This window comes from Megalobrama amblycephala, linkage group LG18 (assembly GCF_018812025.1).
Source record: "Megalobrama amblycephala isolate DHTTF-2021 linkage group LG18, ASM1881202v1, whole genome shotgun sequence".
NCBI lineage: Eukaryota > Metazoa > Chordata > Actinopteri > Cypriniformes > Xenocyprididae > Megalobrama > Megalobrama amblycephala.
In genome coordinates this window covers 40,029,766-40,038,738 of record NC_063061.1, presented here as the reverse complement: position 1 = coordinate 40,038,738, position 8,973 = coordinate 40,029,766, and the positions used below count along the sequence as shown (strand labels likewise).

At 41.6% G+C, this 8,973-nt stretch overlaps 1 long non-coding RNA gene across 1 annotated transcript; it reads left to right on the top strand.

Moving 5' to 3' along the window:
- The first annotated feature begins 279 nt into the window (after window positions 1-279).
- Window positions 280-8,305, top strand: LOC125252869. Its single transcript, XR_007181296.1, has 3 exons — window positions 280-430; window positions 6,441-6,621; window positions 8,205-8,305. It is a non-coding gene; the product is annotated as an uncharacterized LOC125252869 (long non-coding RNA).
- Window positions 8,306-8,973: the final 668 nt, after the last annotated feature.

Sequence of the window (8,973 nt, the reverse complement as noted above, 5' to 3'; positions counted from 1 at the left end):
GCTCAACATTGTTCACTCTTGTTTCTAATGATGTGATCAAACCAACTGTACAGAATATGAGCCTTTCAGAAGAGAACAGAGATGAACTGAATGATGATATGAACAATCTGAGAGAGAGAGAATGAGGAAGATGAAGGTGTGAAAGTGTGGTGTGAGTGTTGCTTGTTCGACACACTAGAAAGGTTTTTTTCTCATCATTTGGTCACATTACAGGAAATGATGTAAAAACCCTTGGGTCGATTGACAACACTCTCATACCTTGCTTTTTATTCTTCATCCTCCTCCTCCTCCTCCTCCTCTGCCTCTCAGATTGTTCATAGCATCACAAGAAGGTATCAACCCTTTCACTCATTCTGAAACTCGAACAGCACAGCATCAGCACAGATCTTAGAGCTGCAGTGGATATTTCCTCTTTCCTGCTCATCACAAGGTAATTAAAACACATATTTATTTTGTGAAGAGTTTTTATTCATTCATCATTGAAGTTTCAGTACTGTAAAACTAAAATGTACAAACAATACACTTTAAATGTCTGACCAGTGGCAACAGAGCAGAGATAGTAATAAAAATATATTAGTAATTTATAATAGTAACAACAACAACAACAACAACAATCTGGTGGCTGTGGGATTAGTTATTGGAATTATTTCATAAAGCATGGCAAATAAAAAGGTTTATGGTTCTTAGATAAAGCTTGTAAATTAGAAGTGTAATTTACTGTCATGTTGTGATGAGAAGGAAAGAGATGAAAGTTCTGGATCTGATTATCAGTGTTGATCTTGTGTAAATGAAGACAGAATGATGTTCTGCTGAAAGAGATCTGTGTTCATGCAGCTGAGAAACATGATTTAAAGTGACGCTCGACTTTAACAACTACAAAAATACAATAAACCAGTTTACAAATTCATCTTTCTTTGAATACTCCATCCTTGTTTCCTTTCCTCATATCTACATAGAGGAATGAACAAGAACGTCTTGGTTACGTATGTAACCTTAGTTCCCTGAATAATGAAAGAGACGCTGTGTCAAACGCTTTGGGAACGCCTTTGCGTGATTGCGTCGTGAAGCACGTATGAAATCAGTCCAATAGGGTGACGGAACGTCATAGGCGGGTGACGTCACTGACCAGGAACTATAAAGCCAGCCCGAAAACACACTCATTCAGCTTCTGAATTCTGAAGCAAGGTGCTTACGGGCATGCTGGGAGTATGGCAGGGCAACGCAGCGTCTCGTTCCCTATTCAGGGAACTAAGGTTACATACTTAACGGAGATGTTCCCTTTCAAGGGAACTCACGCTGCGTCAAACGCTTTGGGAACGACAATCCCAACGTCGCCATATGAGCAAGTGTAATTTCAAGTCAGTGTGAAATCAAAGCGCACACTAAGACGACAGCACCTGCACCCCTGGAGTGGAGCCGAGGTCTAGCTCGAGGACCAGCCTGCCGCATCACAAACTTCTTGACGTGAAACTCCTGATAATAAAGCCTTAGAGGCAGCCATACCCCTGGTCGAGTGAGCTCGGACAGCCAATGGTGAAGGCTGACCGGCCGACTCGTAAGCAAGCGAGATGGCCTCAACCACCCACTTGCTCATTCTCTGCTTAGATGCAGGGTGACCTTTCCTAGGTGACCTGAAACAGACAAACAACTGGTCAGATTTTCTCCACATGGCAGCTCTGTGGTATCAAGAGCCCTGACAGGACATAGGAGATTAAGCTTTTCATGGTCTGACGTCGTAAATGGAGGATGACAGAAGGCCTGCAGCACAATAGGTCTCACAGTATTAGTGAGGACCTTAGCAATGTATCCCGGTCTTGGATGCAAGAAAGCTTTAACCATGACGGGCGCAAATTCCAAGCACAAGGGAGATACCGAAAGGGCTTGAATGTCTCCAATTCTTAGTGTAAGAAATTTCTCAGAAACTTCTTCGATAGGCTCGAAGGGGTCCAGAGAAAGGCCTTGTAGTACAACGGCCAGATATCAAGCTGGTACTCTCATGTGATCTGCAGGTTTAAGCCTCAAAGTGCCACGAAGGAAATCAGTAATAAGTGGGTGTCTCCCCAAAGATACACCATTCAAAAGAATGTGGTAAGCAGCTAAGGCCGCCATGTACACCTTTATTGTTGAGGGGGATAACCCTGTGGAAAATCTATCCTGTAGGATATTCAGCACCACGCCAATGGGGCAGTTAACTGGGTCCCGCTGGTGATTTTCACACCGAGAAGTGAACAATTTCCACTTCAAGGCATAGAGTTTCCTTGTGGAGGGAGCTCTGGATTGGAGGATTGTCTCGACAACCTCAGTTGAGAGACCTGATCTTATGAGCTGGGCCCCCTTTAGAGACCAAGCCCATAATACCTCGGCCACGGCTGTACTATAGCGTCCAGCCCCAGAGGTGCTGGGTTTGTCATGGAGAACCATAATGGACAGTGAGTCGTCTCTCAAGACACAACAGGTCCACTTCAGCTCTGCCGAAGTTCTCCCATAGGAGCTTCACCACCTTTGGGTGAAGTCTCCATTCCCCGGGCCTTGGCCCCTGCCTCGACAGGATGTCTGCTCCCACACTGAGGTACCCTGGGATATAAACTGCCTTGATTGAGAGCAGTTTCCCTTGGGTCCCCCTGATGATTTATATATGAGACCACCAATGTGTTGTCTGATCGAACTAGCACATGATGGTCCCTGAGGTCCAGAAGGAAGTGTTTCAGAGCCTGAAACACTGCCAACATCTCCAGGCAATTTATGTGCCAAGAGAGATGATGGTCCTGCCATAGACCTCTAGCAGAGCGACCACTCATGACCCCCTAGCCCGTGAGGGATGCATCTGTCGTTAGCGTGACACGACGACCAAGAGCTCCCAGCCAGTGTTAATTTTGACAGCAAATTTTGATTTAGTTTTAGTCATAGTCCTTTGACTAAAATGCCATTTAGTTTTAGTCATATTTTAGTCATCGGAAATTGTTTTAGTTTTAGTCTAGTTTTAGTTGACTAAATTTCATAAGATTTTAGTCGACTAAAATCTAATTTAGTTAAATTGTAATGCATTAAGCATTTCTCTAACAATACACAGATCCTATATACTGATATAGATACATCTGATATTCCCCAAACTGTTTATGTTCACCCAACTGTACTTTGCTTTGTACTTTTCAGGGATTGACACACTTATCATTGAGGTACTGTTATAGTTTTTGTTTAAAATTTTTTATCAGATTTGATTTTTAGTTTTTCTGCTTTCATTGTAATTTCAGTTAAAAGTTTTAGTAATTTTTTGTGTTTGTCTTTTAGTTTTTGCTTTTAAATGTCTATAAGTTTTTATTTCTGTTTATTTTAATACCTCAGGTTAAGCTAAAGCTTAGAAACTATGAAATAAAATAAGTTTACATAATTCATCAACATTAGCTTATAAGCAATCGCATGGCATAAATATGCACTATTCATTAATTGCGCAGCAGTAAGATGTGCTGCTGGACGAGCCTGTAGAGCGTGCAACAACGCTGCGTTTCCCGTGGTTAGATCAGCACATTACACTTCAAATGTGCGTCTCTTCAACTCTGGATATCTTCCCATATTGTCCCTCTCTTTCATTTTTGTCTCGTTTTTATTCGTTGACGAAAATTATAGTAGATTTTAGTCATAGTTTTAGTCATTCAAAACGCTTTTTATTTAGTCATCATTTCGTTTTCGTCCGTGAAAAAATGACGTTGACGAAAATTATGACGAAAATTATTCGGCAACGAAATTAACACTGCTCCCAGCACAGGTCCCTGGGACAGAAACCAAGGTTGTTTCCATATGACTAGGGCACGAAGGCATCGCTGCATGACCCTGATCGTGTGAAAAAGATTCCCCCTCAGTCATCAATGTAGTTTAGAATGCGGATGCCCTGCATTCGCAAGGGCGACAGAGCCGTGTCTACACATTTGGTGAAGGTGTGGGGTGACAGTGCTAGGCCGAAGGGAAGAACCCAATATTGGTATGCTTCGCCTCCTGAAGGAAACCTCAGGAACTTCCTGTGTTGTGGGAGGATTGATACATGGAAGTATGTGTCTTTTAGACCTATCGTGACAAACCAGTCTTTGGACCTGATCTGTGACACGATGTGTTTTACTGTGAACATCTTGAACTTATTAGCTCACGTAGATCTAAAATCGGACGCAACCCCCATCTTTTTTTGGAACAAAGTAGCGACTGTAAAATCCTGACTCCCTGCTGGGAGGAGGAACCCTTTCTATAGCCTCCTTTCACAGCAGAGTCTCTCTTCCTGTGCCAACACCAGAGCCTGCTCGGGGCCCACCACTATGGGCAGGACAATCACATACCCCTTTTCTATCGTGTGCAGGACCTACTGAGATATGTTTGACAGACATTTCCATTCTGTTAGAAAATCTACTTATGCTGCGTTCACACCGAACGCGTCAGACGCTTCAGACGTGCGTAAAATTTGCTCAATTCGCGCGTCTAAACAAAGTGTGTTCAGACGCGAATTCGCGTCATGGGAGGGGCTTTCATCTCTTTCTGCACAGATCCTCTGAATAAACACATAATCTCGTCAGTTGGAAACCTGTAGCGGCAATTTAACTCGGTTATGCCGGCCGACTTTTGCTAGCTAGAAGTTGGGCTAGTATCAACGGCTAAAATCATGCAAAAAAGTTTTACAACTAACCAGATTGTCCGTTTTCTTCGCTTATTCTCTTCCAGGCAAGGTCCTTTTTATTCCTGTCTCGATAAAAATATAATGACACATCATAGAGCTCAGGGTGGCCACACACAGTGAAATCTTTGTTCTGGTCTCCACCACTGATCACATCATAAACACGTTACTACCAAAGTAGTAGAGTCCCTGATTGGTTAACGCGCCGCGAATTTACGCCAAAGTTCAGATTTTTCAATTCGGCCGTTTGGGCGTCAGACTCTCAATTCGGGCGTCAGACTCTCAATTCGCGCGTCAGCCGCGTGAACGCTCAATTCGTGCCGCGCCATTCGCGCGTCGACGGCCGATTCGTGCCGCGCTAGAAGCTTGATTCGCGCCACAGGACACCTACACGCGCGTTTACATTGACTTAACATGTAAATCAGACACCTCAGACGCCCCAGACGCATTCGGTGTGAACGTAGCATAAGGGAACCTGCCTCTCGAGGCTGGCCTCTGGTGGAATATGGGCAGCCAGCACAGTGCCCTGAAGCGGCACCCCAGCAGGGAACGACTGGCTTGGCTGCACCAGAGAGCACGAGCCACCCAAGGGGGGCATTGTGGCGGGGTTGGCAGAGCGCCCACCTGAGGGCACCGAAGACAGACAGGCACTGTTAGATGAGGTGAATACTGTTTGACTTCGGAGGGGACCACCCTCGGGATTTGACGAAGCCCTCTTAGCAGCAATGATGGTCCTCAGATCTGTCCTGCCCTTCGAGGACTTCGCCTGCGAGCGTTGCCCCGCCTCCCAGCTCCTCTGAGGGGGAGTATGAGTAGCAACGCTCTGCTACTAATATTGCCTGTGTGAGGAGCTTGTACTCAGCTTTGGCTGCTCCCACCCAGCAGCCACAGAGACTTGGATTCGGTGGGGAAGAAACTGCTGCAGTGCTGCAGCCTTGTTTTATTCAACTCCAGGAACCTCTCGGTGATGGATGTGATGGCGTCACCAAAGAGGACAAAGGAACTGGACAATTCCTCAGAACTGGACCCCATCAATGTAACTGTATCAACCGGAGCAGAAGAAACCGCAATGCGTGCTTCCTGACTCCAGATTGACACATTAGATGCAGCAGGTGAAGTCTGAGATAGGGCAGGGCCCGTATGTCCATTTGTGAACCCCACAACATGAAGCACAGCTTTGCCTCAGCAGAAGTGGGACACGAGCCGTGAGGAACGTGAGCCAAGCCGCCATCCTCAAAGAGGGCTCGGCGGGAGAGCTGCGTTCTCAGTGATAGCTGCTCACAATGCTCACTGGCAGCCCCCTCAAGAGCTGCCTCGGCATGCTGGACTCCCAAACAAACAACACACATTTGCTGTGTATCCCTACCCATAATGAAGCGAGGGCAGGGATGAACACACTTCCTGAAATGTTGTTTGCTCGCCATTCTGAATGATATATATGTATTATCAGGACAGACAACAATAAATAGGACAGACAAGTTCACATGTAGCACTTGCTGAAGACACAGAAGCTGAATGAGTGTTTTTTTGGGTAGGCTTTATAGTTCCTGGTCAGTGACGTTACCCGCCTATGACGTTCACCCTATTGGACTGATTTCATACGTGCTTCATGACGCAATCACGCAGAGGCGTTCCCACAGCAATTGACACAGTGCGAGTTCCCTTGAAAGGGAACATGAGAAAAGGCTGATGGTTAATGTTTACTGCACTTTATTTTCCTCTCTTCTGTCGTTCTTTCAGCTGAATATCTTCATGTTCTGATTCTACATTAATCTGACTTTAACAGATTCAGATGGAGTGAAGAAATAAAATCACACATCCAGAAAACTGCTGGAGCCTCAGAAATCACAGAGCAGCAGAAAACAAGAAGACAGAGAGAGAAATGGAGACACAAACCAGTGCATCACAAGAGAGAAGAAGACATAAATTTGAGAAAGGCCACAGTATGGAGGGAATAATGCCAAACTGTGAGTGTTTGATCATTATGATGTAGTTATTATTGTTTTTACACTTTACGGTAGGGATGCACCGATACCATTTTTTGAAGGACCAAGTACGAGTACCGATACTTTTTTTCTAGTACTTGTCGATACCGATGCCGATACATTTATTAATTTCACTCTCTCTCTTTTTTTTGGGGGTGATGTTGCAGTTTTCCAAGCACAACACAGTGAGACTAATGAATGTAGGACAGCTTCTTTATTATTACTCTAATGAAAAAAGTAATCATTTTTATGTGCTTGTCACAAACTTGAAGAACCAAAAATTTCACAGTGTCTAATAACCTTCAAAGGGCATAATTACCAATGATTGTTGTTATATAAAAAGAAATTTACAAACAAATGACAAAATAATACAACAAATACTATAGAGATACAAATTAAATAAACTTGTGTACATTTATTTAACATCTTTTGTTGTTTTTTAACATTAATGACAAATATAGGCTATGGTCCCTTTAAGACCGAATCCATGGATACTGACACATATCTTGTTTTCACCCAAATGTTTATGTCCACTTAAGCCATAACCGACTGTATTTACGTGAAATACTCCACATGGTGGACATTTTGACAACTATGTGTGCATTTGACCATTCAGGCACGAGGAGAATTAGTGCGCGAGAGAGTGCGCTTCTGGTCTGTGTCATTCAGCGCGATGCCGCCTTCACTAATCGATAACAAATTGTAATAGTGCTCAGTTGAATGTGGTAGTTCACTATTAGCTAATCAGTAACTACTGTTTTTTCATTCCTCCCAGAGAACTACTAAGATCTACTATATACAGGTTCATAATTAACATGAATGATGCATAAGGTATAATTAATTCTAAAGTAAAGGTCTTGGTAACCCACTAGTAATGACTGAAGTATTACCAAATCCTTCAGAAGGAATTACTAATTATTTGGATCAGTATTCTAAAGTGAAAAGCATGATAACTACTGAAACTAGTAACTACTGAAGTCATTGTAAACTTTTGAAGTTTTTGTAAAGTATTGGATATTAATAACTGAATAGTTACTATATAACTCTAAAGTAACTACTACTTATTTGGATCAGTATTCTAACTTTATCCCACTAGTAGTAACCCACTAGTAATTACTCAAGTGTTACCAAATACATCAGAAGCAACGACTGTACAAAAATGTACAAAAACCTCAAAAGTTTACAATGACTGAAGTATTACCAAATCATGTTATCATGTTTCTCACTTTATAATACTGATCCAAATAGTAATTCCTTCTGAAGGATTTGGTAATACTTCAGTCATTACTAGTGTTACCATGATCTTTACTTTAGAATTAATTACATTATGCATTATTCACATTAATTATGAACCTGTATCTTAGTAGTTCTCTTGAGGTATGAAAAAACAGTGATTAGATAATAGTGAACTACCACCTTCAACTGAGCACTATTACTTCATTCATCAGAGTTTCTTGTTAGTTAACAGTAGTTACTATAGTATTAATAATGCATTACTCATTTGTACCTGTGTAGTTATTCATTAATGAAGGATCAGTATTCTAAAGTGTTACCATGATGTCTAGTCTCAGATGATCCAGATGATCCTGTAAAGATTGATTCTGATGTCAAAACTGAGGAGAGATTCTCTCATCAAAACCTTCATCATGCTCACAAGAACACACAACATCAGATACCAGCAGCTGAAGACCAGAACATCTTCAACATCATCATCATCATCATCACCGACTCTATTCATCTCCTAGATCCTGGCAGGTTTTACAGACTAAGGACAAACAACCAGACTGAGGGTCTGTTTACTCGACACTGTTTTCAACACTTTTTAAATGCGTTTTGTCTGTTGATTTACACAGCAATGGCATTTTGTATGCCTGAAAACACACACACAAAAAATGGGTTTTAAGGTGCAAGTTTTTGAAAATGATACAATTATCGTTTCTGTGTGAACTACAAAAATATGAATTTGTAAACTTAATAAAGGATGTTTTATTAAAAAGTTTGTGAGGGGAGCAACATGTCCAAATGATCAGCAATCCAAGATCAATCAATTATTAATCAATTATTAAGAGTGGATATTATATTATATTATATTATATTATATACACACAACCATTCAAAGGTTTGGAAACATTACTATTTTTAATGTTTTTGAAAGAAGTCTCTTCTACTCATCAAGCCTACATTTATTTGGTCAAAAATACAGAAAAAAACAGTAATATTTTAAAATATTATTACAATTTAAAATAATGGTTTTCTATTATAATATACTTAAAAGTGTAATTTATATCCAGTGATCAAAGCTGAATTTATCATCATCATTACTCCAGTCTTCAG